Source organism: Argopecten irradians, chromosome 2, assembly GCF_041381155.1.
Source record: "Argopecten irradians isolate NY chromosome 2, Ai_NY, whole genome shotgun sequence".
Taxonomy (NCBI): Eukaryota; Metazoa; Mollusca; class Bivalvia; order Pectinida; family Pectinidae; genus Argopecten; species Argopecten irradians.
The window spans coordinates 66,817,567-66,836,233 of NC_091135.1; the positions used below are offsets into that span (position 1 = coordinate 66,817,567).

General features: G+C 36.9%; 1 protein-coding gene and 1 long non-coding RNA gene across 6 annotated transcripts in view; one reads left to right on the top strand and one right to left on the bottom strand.

The window, feature by feature from the left end:
• Positions 1 to 18,667, top strand: part of LOC138316270 (puratrophin-1-like) — a 169,186-nt gene that overhangs the window by 123,377 nt on the left and 27,142 nt on the right. The gene's annotated exons all lie outside the window — the stretch shown is intronic.
• LOC138316275 (uncharacterized) lies at positions 607 to 17,358 on the bottom strand. The gene is made up of 3 exons (XR_011207613.1): positions 17,262 to 17,358; positions 1,238 to 1,303; positions 607 to 754 (listed from the first exon to the last, which is right to left on the bottom strand). It is a non-coding gene; the product is annotated as an uncharacterized lncRNA (long non-coding RNA).

Consider the following 18,667-nt stretch of genomic DNA (forward strand, 5'->3'; position numbering starts at 1 on the left):
ATCTATTTGCAACAGAAGACTTTATCCTTTTTTTATGTAGTATTACAAGATACTTCTATCACAGAATCAATTTAATTACAGTCTTCTATTAAACAAGACATCATTCTACATACCAAGATTTCACTATGTACAGTTCTTATCTGTTTTGAATTCAAATTTCTCTCCCTGATATTTCTGATTCCGTGTAAGGTTGATTCAAAAGGCAAATGTAATAAGAGAATTTGTCATGTGATTTGGATATACAGACACATGTTATCGTGTGGTAGGTTTGTCAAATAATCACGCATCGAGATAGAGAACATCGGTTCCATTCCCAATCTTCTCAAATGTGATCAGCGAGACTTCCACATCCAATCTCTACACTTACACAATTATATTAGATTTAGCACTACGCAAATTTTATTTAACGCTCTAGAACCTGGCCGGCTTTAGCTGCTGAGTAGGCCTCCAATTCATTACAGATGCATATTTGATTTGTGGGAACCTGCACCTTTAATTGTGCTCCATTCTGTGTGACAGTCATAATTACAGACCATAAAAGTCCTACACATTTTGTCAATGGCAATAAAATAGCAGATGGAAATTTAATGTTACCTAGCTGGAAGGTTTACTAGTCTTGTGATCTAAGTATTAGCGGTTACAGCATGATTACAAAGTTTAGTGAAATCTGCAGTTCTTTAATTCTTCTGTCTCTATAGTACACAAGATTCCAATCCATAGATTGATGCTGTCTTTCAAAGTACAATTTTTGTTTCTGAAATAGATAGATTTACAAGAAAGTTCACTTTCTGCTGCATGCAGTTGTAATTTCAATTTCAGATGTGTTCTAAAAACAATTACAGTCACGATTGTTCAAAGCTTCTGGGGGATACATTAGAAACTTCGAATTGAAATTACTTGCAGACAAACCATCAATGTTGTACAATGTTTAAAATTACAATATATGTACAGATTTAGAATTAGATCATTATACTGTTTCAAAGCATGAACTTTGCAATCAATTTTGATATGTCATGGGACCCAGACATTAGAAAATTATCAATTAAATTTAAAGTACGGTTATGGTTAAGTCTGCCAATAAAGTCCACCCAATGGACCAAAAAAATGGTCTTTATCAACAGGTCAAATTGTGGTGAACTTACTTTGTATAATTATTTCAAATTATTTTTTGCTTCTCCTCCCCTTTAGGATAGTTAAACTGACCAATAAAATTTATTTGAAATGATTAATAAATCACCATTGATATCCAGAGTCATTGTCAGTAGGACATTCGAGTATCCTCTTGGTGTGCGGGAGGTTCTACCTGGAAAGATAAGTTTGATGTTTGGGTACCTGAAATATCCCAGCAATGTTTACTGAGATAGCTGGCCTGTTTTGGGTGTGTTATAAATAAACAGATATTAATATATTTGTGTTGGACGTCCTTTGTGGATCCCAGCTGTTATCTGTGTGTATTTCATACTCCTATATTTCTGTGGGCATATAACAGGTGTGTCACAATTTGCTACACCCGGTCGACTGACCATGCTGACCATGTCAAAATAACTTAGAACTAGAGGAATAATTGTGTATCTAGGATCAACACAGATTCATGACCAGTAAGGTAAAGGGATAACATCACCATATTCTTTCGTTTCTGGCCAGAAATATAGAATATTTATTTATACAGGTCATTACACAAAATTAATACAAAATTAATGTGAAAAGTCTGAATATTTCAACAAATGTCACCCGCAAAAGAAACATCTGCTAATTTTAACCATTATTATTTTAAAATTTTTGATCTAAAAACTGTATGACCATAAGTTAAAATATTTTATGTAAGATAATCATAATAAAGGTCAGCAGTTAAAATTAAGGTTGTCTGGCCATTGACCTTGTCATGACCTTGAGGCGACCTTTTGTGTGACTGAATACTGTCCATTTGTTTAATGAAGGGATGAATGTTCTGTGGATCTGTGTGGAGTCTAAAGATAATGAAGGGATGATGATGTTCTGGTAGATCTCTCACCTGTCTGTGGAGTCTAAAGGTAATGAAGGATGATGATGATGTTCTGGTAGATCTCTCACCTGTCTGTGGAGTCTAAAGGTAATGAAGGGATGATGATGTTCTGGTAGATCTCTCACCTGTCTGTGGAGTCTAAAGGTAATGAAGGGATGATGATGTTCTGGTAGATCTCTCACCTGTCTGTGGAGTCTAAAGGTAATGAAGGGATGATGATGTTCTGGTAGATCTCTCACCTGTCTGTGGAGTCTAAAGGTAATGAAGGGATGATGATGTTCTGGTAGATCTCTCACCTGTCTGTGGAGTCTAAAGGTAATGAAGGTATGATGATGTTCTGGTAGATCTCTCACCTGTCTGTGGAGTCTAAAGGTAATGAAGGGATGATGATGTTCTGGTAGATCTCTCACCTGTCTGTGGAGTCTAAAGGTAATGAAGGGATGATGATGTTCTGGTAGATCTCTCACCTGTCTGTGGAGTCTAAAGGTAATGAAGGGATGATGATGTTCTGGTAGATCTCTCACCTGTCTGTGGAGTCTAAAGGTAATGAAGGTATGATGATGTTCTGGTAGATCTCTCACCTGTCTGTGGAGTCTAAAGGTAATGAAGGGATGATGATGTTCTGGTAGATCTCTCACCTGTCTGTGGAGTCTAAAGGTAATGAAGGGATGATGATGTTCTGGTAGATCTCTCACCTGTCTGTGGAGTCTAAAGGTAATGAAGGGATGATGATGTTCTGGTAGATCTCTCACCTGTCTGTGGAGTCTAAAGGTAATGAAGGGATGATGATGTTCTGGTAGATCTCTCACCTGTCTGTGGAGTCTAAAGGTAATGAAGGGATGATGATGTTCTGGTAGATCTCTCACCTGTCTGTGGAGTCTAAAGGTAATGAAGGGATGATGATGTTCTGGTAGATCTCTCACCTGTCTGTGGAGTCTAAAGGTAATGAAGGATGATGATGTTCTGGTAGATCTCTCACCTGTCTGTGGAGTCTAAAGGTAATGAAGGGATGATGATGTTCTGGTAGATCTCTCACCTGTCTGTGGAGTCTAAAGGTAATGAAGGGATGATGATGTTCTGGTAGATCTCTCACCTGTCTGTGGAGTCTAAAGGTAATGAAGGGATGATGATGTTCTGGTAGATCTCTCACCTGTCTGTGGAGTCTAAAGGTAATGAAGGGATGATGATGTTCTGGTAGATCTCTCACCTGTCTGTGGAGTCTAAAGGTAATGAAGGGATGATGATGTTCTGGTAGATCTCTTACCTGTCTGTGAAGTCTAAAGGTAATGAAGGGATGATGATGTTCTGGTAGATCTCTCACCTGTCTGTGAGTCTAAAGGTAATGAAGGGATGATGATGTTCTGGTAGATCTCTCACCTGTCTGTGGAGTCTAAAGGTAATGAAGGGATGATGATGTTCTGGTAGATCTCTCACCTGTCTGTGGAGTCTAAAGGTAATGAAGGGATGATGTTCTGGTAGATCTCTCACCTGTCTGTGGAGTCTAAAGGTAATGAAGGGATGATGATGTTCTGGTAGATCTCTCACCTGTCTGTGAAGTCTAAAGGTAATGAAGGGATGATGATGTTCTGGTAGATCTCTTACCTGTCTGTGAAGTCTAAAGGTAATGAAGGGATGATGATGTTCTGGTAGATCTCTCACCTGTCTGTGAAGTCTAAAGGTAATGAAGGGATGATGATGTTCTGGTAGATCTCTTACCTGTCTGTGAAGTCTAAAGGTAATGAAGGGATGATGATGTTCTGGTAGATCTCTCACCTGTCTGTGAAGTCTAAAGGTAATGAAGGGATGATGATGTTCTGGTAGATCTCTCTGTCTGTGAGTCTAAAGGTAATGAAGGGATGATGATGTTCTGGTAGATCTCTCACCTGTCTGTGGAGTCTAAAGGTAATGAAGGGATGATGATGTTCTGGTAGATCTCTCACCTGTCTGTGAGTCTAAAGGTAATGAAGGGATGATGATGTTCTGGTAGATCTCTCACCTGTCTGTGGAGTCTAAAGGTAATGAAGGGATGATGATGTTCTGGTAGATCTCTCACCTGTCTGTGAAGTCTAAAGGTAATGAAGGGATGATGATGTTCTGGTAGATCTCTCACCTGTCTGTGGAGTCTAAAGGTAATGAAGGGATGATGATGTTCTGGTAGATCTCTCACCTGTCTGTGGAGTCTAAAGGTAATGAAGGGATGATGATGTTCTGGTAGATCTCTCACCTGTCTGTGGAGTCTAAAGGTAATGAAGGGATGATGATGTTCTGGTAGATCTCTCACCTGTCTGTGGAGTCTAAAGGTAATGAAGGGATGATGATGTTCTGGTAGATCTCTCACCTGTCTGTGGAGTCTAAAGGTAATGAAGGGATGATGATGTTCTGGTAGATCTCTCACCTGTCTGTGGAGTCTAAAGGTAATGAAGGGATGATGATGTTCTGGTAGATCTCTCACCTGTCTGTGAAGTCAAAAGGTAATGAAGGTATGATGATGTTCTGTTAGATCTCTCACCTGTCTGTGGAGTCTAAAGGTAATGAAGGTATGATGATGTTCTGGTAGATCTCTCACCTGTCTGTGGAGTCTAAAGGTAATGAAGGGATGATGATGTTCTGGTAGATCTCTCACCTGTCTGTGGAGTCTAAAGGTAATGAAGGGATGATGATGTTCTGGTAGATCTCTCACCTGTCTGTGGAGTCTAAAGGTAATGAAGGGATGATGATGTTCTGGTAGATCTCTCACCTGTCTGTGGAGTCTAAAGGTAATGAAGGGATGATGATGTTCTGGTAGATCTCTCACCTGTCTGTGGAGTCTAAAGGTAATGAAGGTATGATGATGTTCTGGTAGATCTCCCACCTGTCTGTGGAGTCTAAAGGTAATGAAGGTATGATGATGTTCTGGTAGATCTCCCACCTGTCTGTGGAGTCTAAAGGTAATGAAGGTATGATGATGTTCTGGTAGATCTCCCACCTGTCTGTGGAGTCTAAAGGTAATGAAGGATGATGATGTTCTGGTAATCTCCCACCTGTCTGTGGAGTCTAAAGGTAATGAAGGTATGATGATGTTCTGGTAGATCTCTCACCTGTCTGTTGGAGTCTAAAGGTAATAATGAAGGGATGATGATGTTCTGGTAGATCTCTCACCTGTCTGTGGGTCTAAAGGTAATGAAGGGATGATGATGTTCTGGTAGATCTCTCACCTGTCTGTGGAGTCTAAAGGTAATGAAGGTATGATGATGTTCTGGTAGATCTCTCACCTGTCTGTGGAGTCTAAAGGTAATGAAGGGATGATGATGTTCTGGTAGATCTCTCACCTGTCTGTGGAGTCTAAAGGTAATGAAGGGATGATGATGTTCTGGTAGATCTCTCACCTGTCTGTGGAGTCTAAAGGTAATGAAGGGATGATGATGTTCTGGTAGATCTCTCACCTGTCTGTGGAGTCTAAAGGTAATGAAGGGATGATGATGTTCTGGTAGATCTCTCACCTGTCTGTGGAGTCTAAAGGTAATGAAGGGATGATGATGTTCTGGTAGATCTCTCACCTGTCTGTGGAGTCTAAAGGTAATGAAGGGATGATGATGTTCTGGTAGATCTCTCACCTGTCTGTGGAGTCTAAAGGTAATGAAGGGATGATGATGTTCTGGTAGATCTCCCACCTGTCTGTGGAGTCTAAAGGTAATGAAGGTATGATGATGTTCTGGTAGATCTCTCACCTGTCTGTGGAGTCTAAAGGTAATGAAGGGATGATGATGTTCTGGTAGATCTCTCACCTGTCTGTGGAGTCTAAAGGTAATGAAGGGATGATGATGTTCTGGTAGATCTCTCACCTGTCTGTGGAGTCTAAAGGTAATGGAGGTATGATGATGTTCTGTTAGATCTCCCACCTGTCTGTGGAGTCTAAAGGTAATGAAGGTATGATGATGTTCTGGTAGATCTCCCACCTGTCTGTGGAGTCTAAAGGTAATGAAGGGATGATGATGTTCTGGTAGATCTCCCACCTGTCTGTGGAGTCTAAAGGTAATGAAGGTATGATGATGTTCTGGTAGATCTCCCACCTGTCTGTGGAGTCTAAAGGTAATGAAGGTATGATGATGTTCTGGTAGATCTCCCACCTGTCTGTGGAGTCTAAAGGTAATGAAGGTATGATGATGTTCTGGTAGATCTCCCACCTGTCTGTGGAGTCTAAAGGTAATGAAGGTATGATGATGTTCTGGTAGATCTCCACCTGTCTGTGGAGTCTAAAGGTAATGAAGGGATGATGATGTTCTGGTAGATCTCCCACCTGTCTGTGGAGTCTAAAGGTAATGAAGGGATGATGATGTTCTGGTAGATCTCCACCTGTCTGTGGAGTCTAAAGGTAATGAAGGGATGATGATGTTCTGGTAGATCTCTCACCTGTCTGTGGAGTCTAAAGGTAATGAAGGGATGATGATGTTCTGGTAGATCTCTCACCTGTCTGTGGAGTCTAAAGGTAATGAAGGGATGATGATGTTCTGGTAGATCTCTCACCTGTCTGTGGAGTCTAAAGGTAATGAAGGGATGATGATGTTCTGGTAGATCTCTCACCTGTCTGTGGAGTCTAAAGGTAATGAAGGGATGATGATGTTCTGGTAGATCTCTCACCTGTCTGTGAGTCTAAAGGTAATGAAGTGATCTTCTGTGTTAGTGATGATGTTCTGGTAGATCTCTCACCTGTCTGTGGAGTCTAAAGGTAATGAAGGGATGATGATGTTCTGGTAGATCTCTCACCTGTCTGTGGAGTCTAAAGGTAATGAAGGGATGATGATGTTCTGGTAGATCTCTCACCTGTCTGTGGAGTCTAAAGGTAATGAAGGGATGATGATGTTCTGGTAGATCTCTCACCTGTCTGTGGAGTCTAAAGGTAATGAAGGGATGATGATGTTCTGGTAGATCTCTCACCTGTCTGTGGAGTCTAAAGGTAATGAAGGGATGATGATGTTCTGGTAGATCTCTCACCTGTCTGTGGAGTCTAAAGGTAATGAAGGGATGATGATGTTCTGGTAGATCTCTCACCTGTCTGTGGAGTCTAAAGGTAATGAAGGGATGATGATGTTCTGGTAGATCTCTCACCTGTCTGTGGAGTCTAAAGGTAATGAAGGGATGATGATGTTCTGGTAGATCTCTCACCTGTCTGTGGAGTCTAAAGGTAATGAAGGGATGATGATGTTCTGGTAGATCTCTCACCTGTCTGTGGAGTCTAAAGGTAATGAAGGGATGATGATGTTCTGGTAGATCTCTCACCTGTCTGTGGAGTCTAAAGGTAATGAAGGGATGATGATGTTCTGGTAGATCTCTCACCTGTCTGTGGAGTCTAAAGGTAATGAAGGGATGATGATGTTCTGGTAGATCTCTCACCTGTCTGTGGAGTCTAAAGGTAATGAAGGGATGATGATGTTCTGGTAGATCTCTCACCTGTCTGTGGAGTCTAAAGGTAATGAAGGGATGATGATGTTCTGGTAGATCTCTCACCTGTCTGTGGAGTCTAAAGGTAATGAAGGGATGATGATGTTCTGGTAGATCTCTCACCCTGTGAGTCTGTGGAGTCTGTAGAAACTGTCTGGAGTAATGTAATGAAGGGATGATGATGTTCTGGTAGATCTCTCACCTGTCTGTGGAGTCTAAAGGTAATGAAGGGATGATGATGTTCTGGTATATCTCTCACCTGTCTGTGGAGTCTAAAGGTAATGAAGGGATGATGATGTTCTGGTAGATCTCTCACCTGTCTGTGGAGTCTAAAGGTAATGAAGGGATGATGATGTTCTGGTAGATCTCTCACCTGTCTGTGGAGTCTAAAGGTAATGAAGGGATGATGATGTTCTGGTAGATCTCTCACCTGTCTGTGGAGTCTAAAGGTAATGAAGGGATGATGATGTTCTGGTAGATCTCCACCTGTCTGTGGAGTCTAAAGGTAATGAAGGTATGATGATGTTCTGGTAGATCTCTCACCTGTCTGTGGAGTCTAAAGGTAATGAAGGTATGATGATGTTCTGGTAGATCTCTCACCTGTCTGTGGAGTCTAAAGGTAATGAAGGGATGATGATGTTCTGGTAGATCTCTCACCTGTCTGTGGAGTCTAAAGGTAATGAAGGTATGATGATGTTCTGGTAGATCTCTCACCTGTCTGTGGAGTCTAAAGGTAATGAAGGGATGATGATGTTCTGGTAGATCTCTCACCTGTCTGTGGAGTCTAAAGGTAATGAAGGTATGATGATGTTCTAGTAGATCTCTCACCTGTCTGTGGAGTCTAAAGGTAATGAAGGTATGATGATGTTCTGGTATATCTCTCACCTGTCTGTGGAGTCTAATGGTAATGAAGGGATGATGATGTTCTGGTAGATCTCTCACCTGTCTGTGGAGTCTAAAGGTAATGAAGGGATGATGATGTTCTGGTAGATCTCTCACCTGTCTGTGGAGTCTAAAGGTAATGAAGGGATGATGATGTTCTGGTAGATCTCTCACCTGTCTGTGGAGTCTAAAGGTAATGAAGGGATGATGATGTTCTGGTAGATCTCTCACCTGTCTGTGGAGTCTAAAGGTAATGAAGGGATGATGATGTTCTGGTAGATCTCTCACCTGTCTGTGGAGTCTAAAGGTAATGAAGGGATGATGATGTTCTGGTAGATCTCTCACCTGTCTGTGGAGTCTAAAGGTAATGAAGGGATGATGATGTTCTGGTAGATCTCTCACCTGTCTGTGGAGTCTAAAGGTAATGAAGGGATGATGATGTTCTGGTAGATCTCTCACCTGTCTGTGGAGTCTAAAGGTAATGAAGGGATGATGATGTTCTGGTAGATCTCTCACCTGTCTGTGGAGTCTAAAGGTAATGAAGGGATGATGATGTTCTGGTAGATCTCTCACCTGTCTGTGGAGTCTAAAGGTAATGAAGGGATGATGATGTTCTGGTAGATCTCTCACCTATCTGTGGAGTCTAAAGGTAATGAAGGGATGAATGTTCTGGTAGATCTCTCACCTGTCTGTGGAGTCTAAAGGTAATGAAGGGATGATGTTCTGGTAGATCTCTCACCTGTCTGTGGAGTCTAAAGGTAATGAAGGTATGATGATGTTCTGGTAGATCTCTCACCTGTCTGTGAAGTCTAAAGGTAATGAAGGGATGATGATGTTCTGGTAGATCTCTCACCTGTCTGTGGAGTCTAAAGGTAATGAAGGGATGATGATGTTCTGGTAGATCTCTTACCTGTTTGTGGAGTCTAAAGGTAATGAAGGGATGATGATGTTCTGGTAGATCTCTCACCTGTCTGTGAAGTCTAAAGGTAATGAAGGGATGATGATGTTCTGGTAGATCTCTCATGATCACCTGTCTGTGGAGTCTAAAGGTAATGAAGGGAGGATGTTCTGGTATATCTCTCACCTGTCTGTGGAGTCTAAAGGTAATGAAGGGATGATGATGTTCTGGTAGATCTCTCACCTCTCTGTGGAGTCTAAAGGTAATGAAGGGTGATGATGTTCTGTTAGATCTCTCACCTGTCTGTGGAGTCTAAAGGTAATGAAGGTATGATGATGTTCTGGTAGATCTCTCACCTGTCTGTGGAGTCTAAAGGTAATGAAGGTATGATGATGTTCTGGTAGATCTCTCACCTGTCTGTGAAGTCTAAAGGTAATGAAGGGATGATGATGTTCTGGTAGATCTCTCACCTATCTGTGGAGTATGTTGTACAAAGTGGTGGTTTTATTACTGTATTTATAGAAAGGTTTAATCAACAACAAATCAGGACTTATTGAGTCTCCAGCATTTCTGTCGATTACATTTGTTAAGTCCTCTGATTTGAAGAACTGTGACATGTTTCACTCAATCAGTCTGGAGTAAAATCCACACATGCCCACTATGTATGGTGAGTTTGGTCAGTCTGGAAGATCTCTATAGTAGAGTGGATACCATTGAGCTTTATAGGGTGGTGTGTCTGGTCGTAATTGTTGAGTGATACTGATCAGTCCTTATAGTAAACCAAACATAACCTGCTATGATTTTCCTGGTGGGTTTGTTTTACGTATCTCTATTTAATAGCTGGAGCTACAGAGGTCTGCTGATCAGTGACCTCTCTGTGATATGTCAGTACTGGTCTACAACACACTATCTAACAGTATAGCAGACTCCAGGCGACCAGCTGGTGGTAGTAGTCTTACCAATTATATATCATCACCACACTCAGGGGAGATAAGCAAGGATAACTCATACTCAGGGGGAGACAATCAAATATTACTTTAATTTTAATGGATATAATAAAGGATTATATATATTTTTATATATGGAGTTAATATCAGTCGATTAAGGGCAGACTCCTAATAGGATTATAACTAAGGAATGTGGTACTCAAAATCTATCTTTCTCTGGTAAGGGGAGACAAACAGATTGTCATAATGCAAGGGGAGACAATCAGATTATAACTTGTTTAAGGGGAGACAATCATAAATATTACCATAAGAAACAGGGGATACATTTATTGATAATGTGTACCTGTCTGTTAATGCCATTTTACCCTGTTTCCTGATTTATCTAGATTTGGTCAAAAGGTTTGTGACCCAGTAGTTTTACTGTAATTGTACAAATCTGGTTTCAATAAGTCACATTCAATTTCATTCAAATTGTGATTGCGCAACTTTCATATACACAAATTTCTGTTGAGTAAATTAAACAAGAACTCCACACTCCATACCCACTAATCACTAGCTGTAGAGAGATAGAATAAGGTAGATGTGGTTGTCTCCCTCAAATCTGGTTATCTGTGGAATGTGTCCAGCCTGATTGTCATGGTAACAAATTAAGGAGCAGGACAAAGTATTTGTCTCAATCCAGGCTTCTGTTACAAATTAAGACCCAAATGTTTGTCTCTATCAAGTCCTATCTTGTAATGGCCTCTTTCCATGATTTATAGAGACAGACACTCCACCATTACATTAGGTAGGTTGCTATGGTAATCAATTTGTGTTTTATGATAAAAAATCAATGCTAGAGGAGAGTGGGGGAGGGGGGGAGGAGGGGTAATGTCCTCTGGATCAGTGTAAGGAGACTTGGTCAGAACACTGAAATGACCACACATTGAATGGCCAATCAGCCTATCACTAAAGATCTAAGATGTGAAGTGACCACTGTTGAGAGAATGGTCAGTTGTCATGGTGCTGGCTGTGTTGCTCAAGCCACTGTTGTAGAAACTGGACAAAGTGACAGTGGATTGGCTGATGTCAATTTAAGGTCTTGACATTTTGAGGTTGGTTGGAGGTGTCATGTCAGAGACAGAAATAAATAACGGACATAATACAATCCTTTGAGGAGGGTAGGTATCAATATCTGTCATTCTAGTGACATTGAAATGTAATGAAGAAAAGTTTGTTGGTGTGATGTGATATCTTGTCTGAATACAAATTCTGTAGTGGTCTGTACAGCATCAAAATGAATGGGGATTCAATATCTGAGATGTCTATCAATACCAGGGTTACTCTGTCTGTCTGTCTATACACTGCCAAGGGACGACTAGCATTTGTCAAAAAAAAAAGACAACCAGTGTTCACCAAAATGATTGTCAAAATTTGAAAATTAATAAACTTTTGGAACAAGAAAAGCAAACTAATTTGTAATTTAAAGAGCATGCAACTTCCATGTAAATAGTTTAGGTAGATAATGTTTTATAGGAAAAACTGAGAATAAATGCTTCCTTTCAATAACAGTATCCTTGACCTCAAGATCAAAGATTGCATAAATGTAAATGTTCTTATAATTCATGTCTGCTATCATTAGGGCTTAATCAGATGTATTCCATGACTGTTTGCCTTTGATCATTTGCTGCCAAATGGTATCATTTTATTGATGAATTATTGTGACCTTCAACCCAAGGTAAAAGGTCATTTTGAGGTCAAAGAATTCCACATCTAATTCCACATCTAATTTCACATCTAACATTGTTTTACATAAAGCATTCTCCCTGTTGCTGTGCTTTTATGTTTATGGATTATTTTCCTCCAGAAAAGAAACATTAAATGAAACATTTGTGTTATAGATGGATCGACATTTGTGTTATATATGTATCGACATTTGTGTTATAGATGTATCGACATTTGTGTTATAGCTGTATCGACATTTGTGTTATAGATGTATCGACATTTGTGTTATATATGTATCAACATTTGTGTTATAGATGTATCGACATTTGTGTTATAGATGTATCGACATTTGTGTTATAGATGTATGGACATTTGTGTTATAGATGTATCGACATTTGTGTTATAGATGTATGGACATTTGTGTTATAGATGTATCGACATTTGTGTTATAGATGTATGGACATTTGTGTTATAGATGTATCGACATTTGTGTTATATATGTATCGACATTTGTGTTATAGATGTATCGACATTTGTGTTATAGATGTATCGACATTTGTGTTATAGATGTATCGACATTTGTGTTATAGATGTATCGACATTTGTGTTATAGCTGTATCAACATTTGTGTTATAGATGTAGAGCTGTTATCATATATCGGCATCGCGATATATCACGATTGTAGAGAAGAGACCACGATATCGTTATAAAAACTTATATCTACGATATCATCATCAGCCGTAACCCATCATGTGTTAGTTGGAAAGGAAACAAGAACATTGCACTGTCGGACACGGACAGAATCTGATTGACTTGTAAACAAACATCTAATTAAAAGTATAACAAATAAATGTTTGTTTTGATGAATGTTTCACTTTATTTATTGACAAATTACACTCTATAATGTACTTTCATGATTGGTCCCCCAAACATGACTTATATTTCCATAAATCCTTTTATATTTTACTTGGCAAAAATCGCGATATTATCGTGACGATATCGTCAAATTTTGACGATATCGCGATGCACATTTTCTCTACGATAACAGCTTGTGTTATAGATGTATCGACATTTGTGATATATATGTATTAACATTTGTGTTATAGATGTATCAACATTTGTGTTATAGATGTATCGACATTTGTGTTATAGATGTATCGACATTTGTGTTATAGATGTATCGACATTTGTGTTATAGATGTATCGACATTTGTGTTATAGATGTATCGACATTTGTGTTATAGATGTATCGACATTTGTGTTATAGATGTATCGACATTTGTGTTATATATGTATCAACATTTGTGATATATATGTATCAACATTTGTGTTATAGATGTATCGACATTTGTGTTATAGATGTATCGATATTTGTGTTATAGATGTATCAACATTTGTGTTATATATGTATCAACATTTGTGTTATAGATGTATCAACATTTGTGTTATAGATGTATCGACTGACATTTGTGTTATAGATGTATCGACATTTGTGTTATAGATGTATCGACATTTGTGTTATAGATGTATCAACATTTGTGTTATAGATGTATCGACTGACATTTGTGTTATAGATGTATCAACATTTGTGTTATAGATGTATCGACTGACATTTGTGTTATAGATGTATCGACATTTGTGTTATAGATGTATCGACATTTGTGTTATAGATGTATCGACATTTGTGTTATAGATGTATCAACATTTGTGTTATAGATGTATCGACATTTGTGTTATAGATGTATCAACATTTGTGTTATAGATGTATCGACATTTGTGTTATAGATGTATCGACATTTGTGTAATAGATGTATCGACATTTGTGTTATAGATGTATCGACATTTGTGTTATAGATGTATCGACATTTGTGTTATAGATGTATCGACTGACATTTGTGTTATAGATGTATCGACATTTGTGTTATAGCTGTATCAACATTTGTGTTATAGATGTATCAACATTTGTGTTATAGATGTATCGACATTTGTGTTATAGATGTATCGACTGACATTTGTGTTATAGATGTATCGACATTTGTGTTATATATGTATCAACATTTATGTTATAGCTGTATCGACATTTGTGTTATAGATGTATCGACATTTGTGTTATAGATGTATCGACTGACATTTGTGTTATAGATGTATCGACATTTGTGTTATATATGTATCAACATTTGTGTTATAGATGTATCAACATTTGTGTTATAGATGTATCGACATTTGTGTTATATATGTATCAACATTTGTGTTATAGATGTATCGACATTTGTGTTATAGATGTATGGACATTTGTGTTATAGATGTATCGACATTTGTGTTATAGATGTATGGACATTTGTGTTATAGATGTATCGACATTTGTGTTATATATGTATCGACATTTGTGTTATATATGTATCGACATTTGTGTTATAGATGTATCGACATTTGTGTTATAGATGTATCGACATTTGTGTTATAGATGTATCGACATTTGTGTTATAGATGTATCGACATTTGTGTTATAGCTGTATCAACATTTGTGTTATAGATGTAGAGCTGTTATCATATATCGGCATCGCGATATATCACGATTGTAGAGAAGAGACCACGATATCGTTATAAAAACTTATATCTACTATATCATCATCAGCCGTAACCCATTCATGTGTTAGTTGGAAAGGAAACAAGAACATTGCACTGTCGGACACGGACAGAATCTGATTGACTTGTAAACAAACATCTAATTAAAAGTATAACAAATAAATGTTTGTTTTGATGAATGTTTCACTTTATTTATTGACAAATTACACTCTATAATGTACTTTCATGATTGGTCCCCCAAACATGACTTATATTTCCATAAATCCTTTTATATTTTACTTGGCAAAAATCGCGATATTATCGTGACGATATCGTCAAATTTTGACGATATCGCGATGCACATTTTCTCTACGATAACAGCTTGTGTTATAGATGTATCGACATTTGTGATATATATGTATTAACATTTGTGTTATAGATGTATCAACATTTGTGTTATAGATGTATCGACATTTGTGTTATAGATGTATCGACATTTGTGTTATAGATGTATCGACATTTGTGTTATAGATGTATCGACATTTGTGTTATAGATGTATCGACATTTGTGTTATAGATGTATCGACATTTGTGTTATATATGTATCAACATTTGTGATATATATGTATCAACATTTGTGTTATAGATGTATCGACATTTGTGTTATAGATGTATCGATATTTTTTTATAGATGTATCAACATTTGTGTTATATATGTATCAACATTTGTGTTATAGATGTATCAACATTTGTGTTATAGATGTATTGACTGACATTTGTGTTATAGATGTATCGACATTTGTGTTATAGATGTATCGACATTTGTGTTATAGATGTATCAACATTTGTGTTATAGATGTATCGACTGACATTTGTGTTATAGATGTATCAACATTTGTGTTATAGATGTATCGACATTTGTGTTATAGATGTATCGACATTTGTGTTATAGATGTATCGACATTTGTGTTATAGATGATGTATCAACATTTGTGTTATAGATGTATCGACATTTGTGTTATAGATGTATCAACATTTGTGTTATAGATGTATCGACATTTGTGTTATAGATGTATCGACATTTGTGTAATAGATGTATCGACATTTGTGTTATAGATGTATCGACATTTGTGTTATAGATGTATCGACATTTGTGTTATAGATGTATCGACTGACATTTGTGTTATAGATGTATCGACATTTGTGTTATAGCTGTATCAACATTTGTGTTATAGATGTATCAACATTTGTGTTATAGATGTATCGACATTTGTGTTATAGATGTATCGACTGACATTTGTGTTATAGATGTATCGACATTTGTGTTATATATGTATCAACATTTATGTTATAGCTGTATCGACATTTGTGTTATAGATGTATCGACATTTGTGTTATAGATGATCGACTGACATTTGTGTTATAGATGTATCGACATTTGTGTTATATATGTATCAACATTTGTGTTATAGATGTATCAACATTTGTGTTATAGATGTATCGACATTTGTGTTATAGATGTATCAACATTTATGTTATAGATGTATCAACATTTGTGTTATAGATGTGTCGACTGACATTTGTGTTATAGATGTATCGACATTTGTGTTATAGATGTATCAACATTTGTGTTATAGATGTATCAACATTTGTGTTATAGATGTATCGACATTTGTGTTATAGATGTATCGACATTTGTGTTATAGCTGTATCGACATTTGTGTTATAGATGTATCAACATTTGTGTTATAGATGTATCAACATTTGTGTTATAGATGTATCGACATTTGTGTTATAGATGTATCGACTGACATTTGTGTTATAGATGTATCGACATTTGGTTTATATATGTATTGACATTTGTGTTATATATGTATCGACATTTGTGTTATATATGTATCGACATTTGTGTTATAGATGTATCGACATTTGTGTTATATATGTATCGACATTTGTGTTATAGATGTATCGACATTTGTGTTATATATATATTGACATTTGTGTTATAGATGTATCGACATTTGTGTTATATATGTATCGACATTTGTGTTATAGATGTATCAACATTTGTGTTATAGCTGTATCAACATTTGTGTTATAGATGTATCGACATTTGTGTTATAGATGTATCGACATTTGTGTTATATATGTATCGACATTTGTGTTATAGATGTATCGACATTTATGTTATAGATGTATCAACATTTGTGTTATATATGTATCAACATTTGTGTTATATATGTATCGACATTTGTGTTATATATGTATCAACATTTGTGTTATAGATGTATCGACATTTGTGTTATATATGTATCGACATTTGTGTTATAGATATATCGACATTTGTGTTATATATGTATTGACATTTGTGTTATAGATGTATCGACATTTGTGTTATAGATGTATCAACATTTGTGTTATAGATGTATCAACATTTGTGTTATAGATGTATCGACATTTGTGTTATAGATGTATCGACATTTGTGTTATATATGTATTGACATTTGTGTTATAGATGTATCAACATTTGTGTTATAGATGTATCGACATTTGTGTTATAGATGTATCGACATTTGTGTTATATATGTATTGACATTTGTGTTATAGATGTATCGACATTTGTGTTATAGATGTATCGTGATATTCTCATCATTGCCTGAAAAATTTAGATAACATTTCAGTCGTAGTTGTCGGTAGCACATGTTGATACTGTTTGTGAATGACAGAGGTCAGGTGCCTTGCTGGATTTGAACCCACGTTTTCCTGTACCTTAGTGTACCAATGTGCCTGAACATAAAATTTCACTCTAATAAACCAATGAGGATTGGCATAATAATTGAATTACCTGGTTTCTCGGTCTGAAGTAGGTGAACCCTCTAGAATGTCACTTTTATTCCTACTGTATATCAGAGAGGGCATCTCAGTATAACATTACATCTATATATGTTTATGTAGAACATCAAATGTCAGGCAGTTATGACTCACACAGTTGTAGGTTTGGAGAGAAAATAGACTGATCATTTGATGACGTAAAATGATAAGTTGAGTGTTTTCCTGGTCATGATCTTATGTGATTACATTGATACCTTCTCTGATTCAGAACATATGGTCCTGGCTCTAATGTTTACAATGTGATCTTATTGATACCTTCTCTGATTCAGAACATATGTCCTGGCTCTAATGTTTACAATGAGATCTTATTTTTAAAATCCCTCCAAATCAAATACATATCCAATAATTTGCCTGCAAGTTTTGAATGTGTTGGTGTATGTATAAGGATCAAGGACTTAGTGTGTTACTCCTTGTGTATAGATGTAAGGTTGTATGCTTCATCACAACACATTGCTGATAATCAGTTAAGGGGGTATGCTACCTCATGTTATGTTTCATACTTGTAAATGCTGATTCATTGACTTGTATTTCATTCTGAAGGTCCCCATATTATGGATAGGCCTATAGTTTGTTATATAGTTTGTCTTTTGGAAACTGATTCCATATATCACTTTGATTAGGTAATTCTGTGTTGATTGTTCCTCTTTCCTTTGTTAAAAAGCATCCTCACTGACATTGTTTGGTTCAACTTGGGTAACAATTTCACATATTAAGTAAAGTTGATAGTAAAATATCTGCCGTGGTGTCTGCCGTGGTGTCTGTTAAAATGATTGAATCCCTAAATTGGGAATTCCTTGTCAATCATTTTGTAAATTTTGGAAAGAGGCTGAGGCTTTTATAGTAGTGTCTGTCCCATCATGTACTGTCTGGTCCTGTCCTACTTTGATATATGGAGGTAAGGCCAGTTGGTTCTTACAGACATTTTCTAGTAATAATTTTATGTTATTATGTCCCCCAAACGAAGTGGGGGGACATATTGTTTTTGCTCCGTTTCTTATTATTATTATTATTACAAGCTAACCGATACTTACATTATATATATCATTGGCTTCTTAGGTAAAATATGTGTTCTCGTTTAAATATCACATAAGTATATATAACAATAATGACAATAAAAAAGCTAACCTAATTTTATAACAGATACGTATAATTCATTTTTCACAAAAAAATAATGCGGGCAGCCACTTGAAATATCATGATACACACGTGCATATCAAAAGTTATCCAATACTTTTAAATGACATACGTATCAAATTACTAGTAAACGTTTCTGTCATAATTTGCGTGCCCCTGTGTTTTGGCTGAGGTGACCAAGATTGCATTTTACGGATTCGGAATAGCAGTTGAAACTGCTTGTTT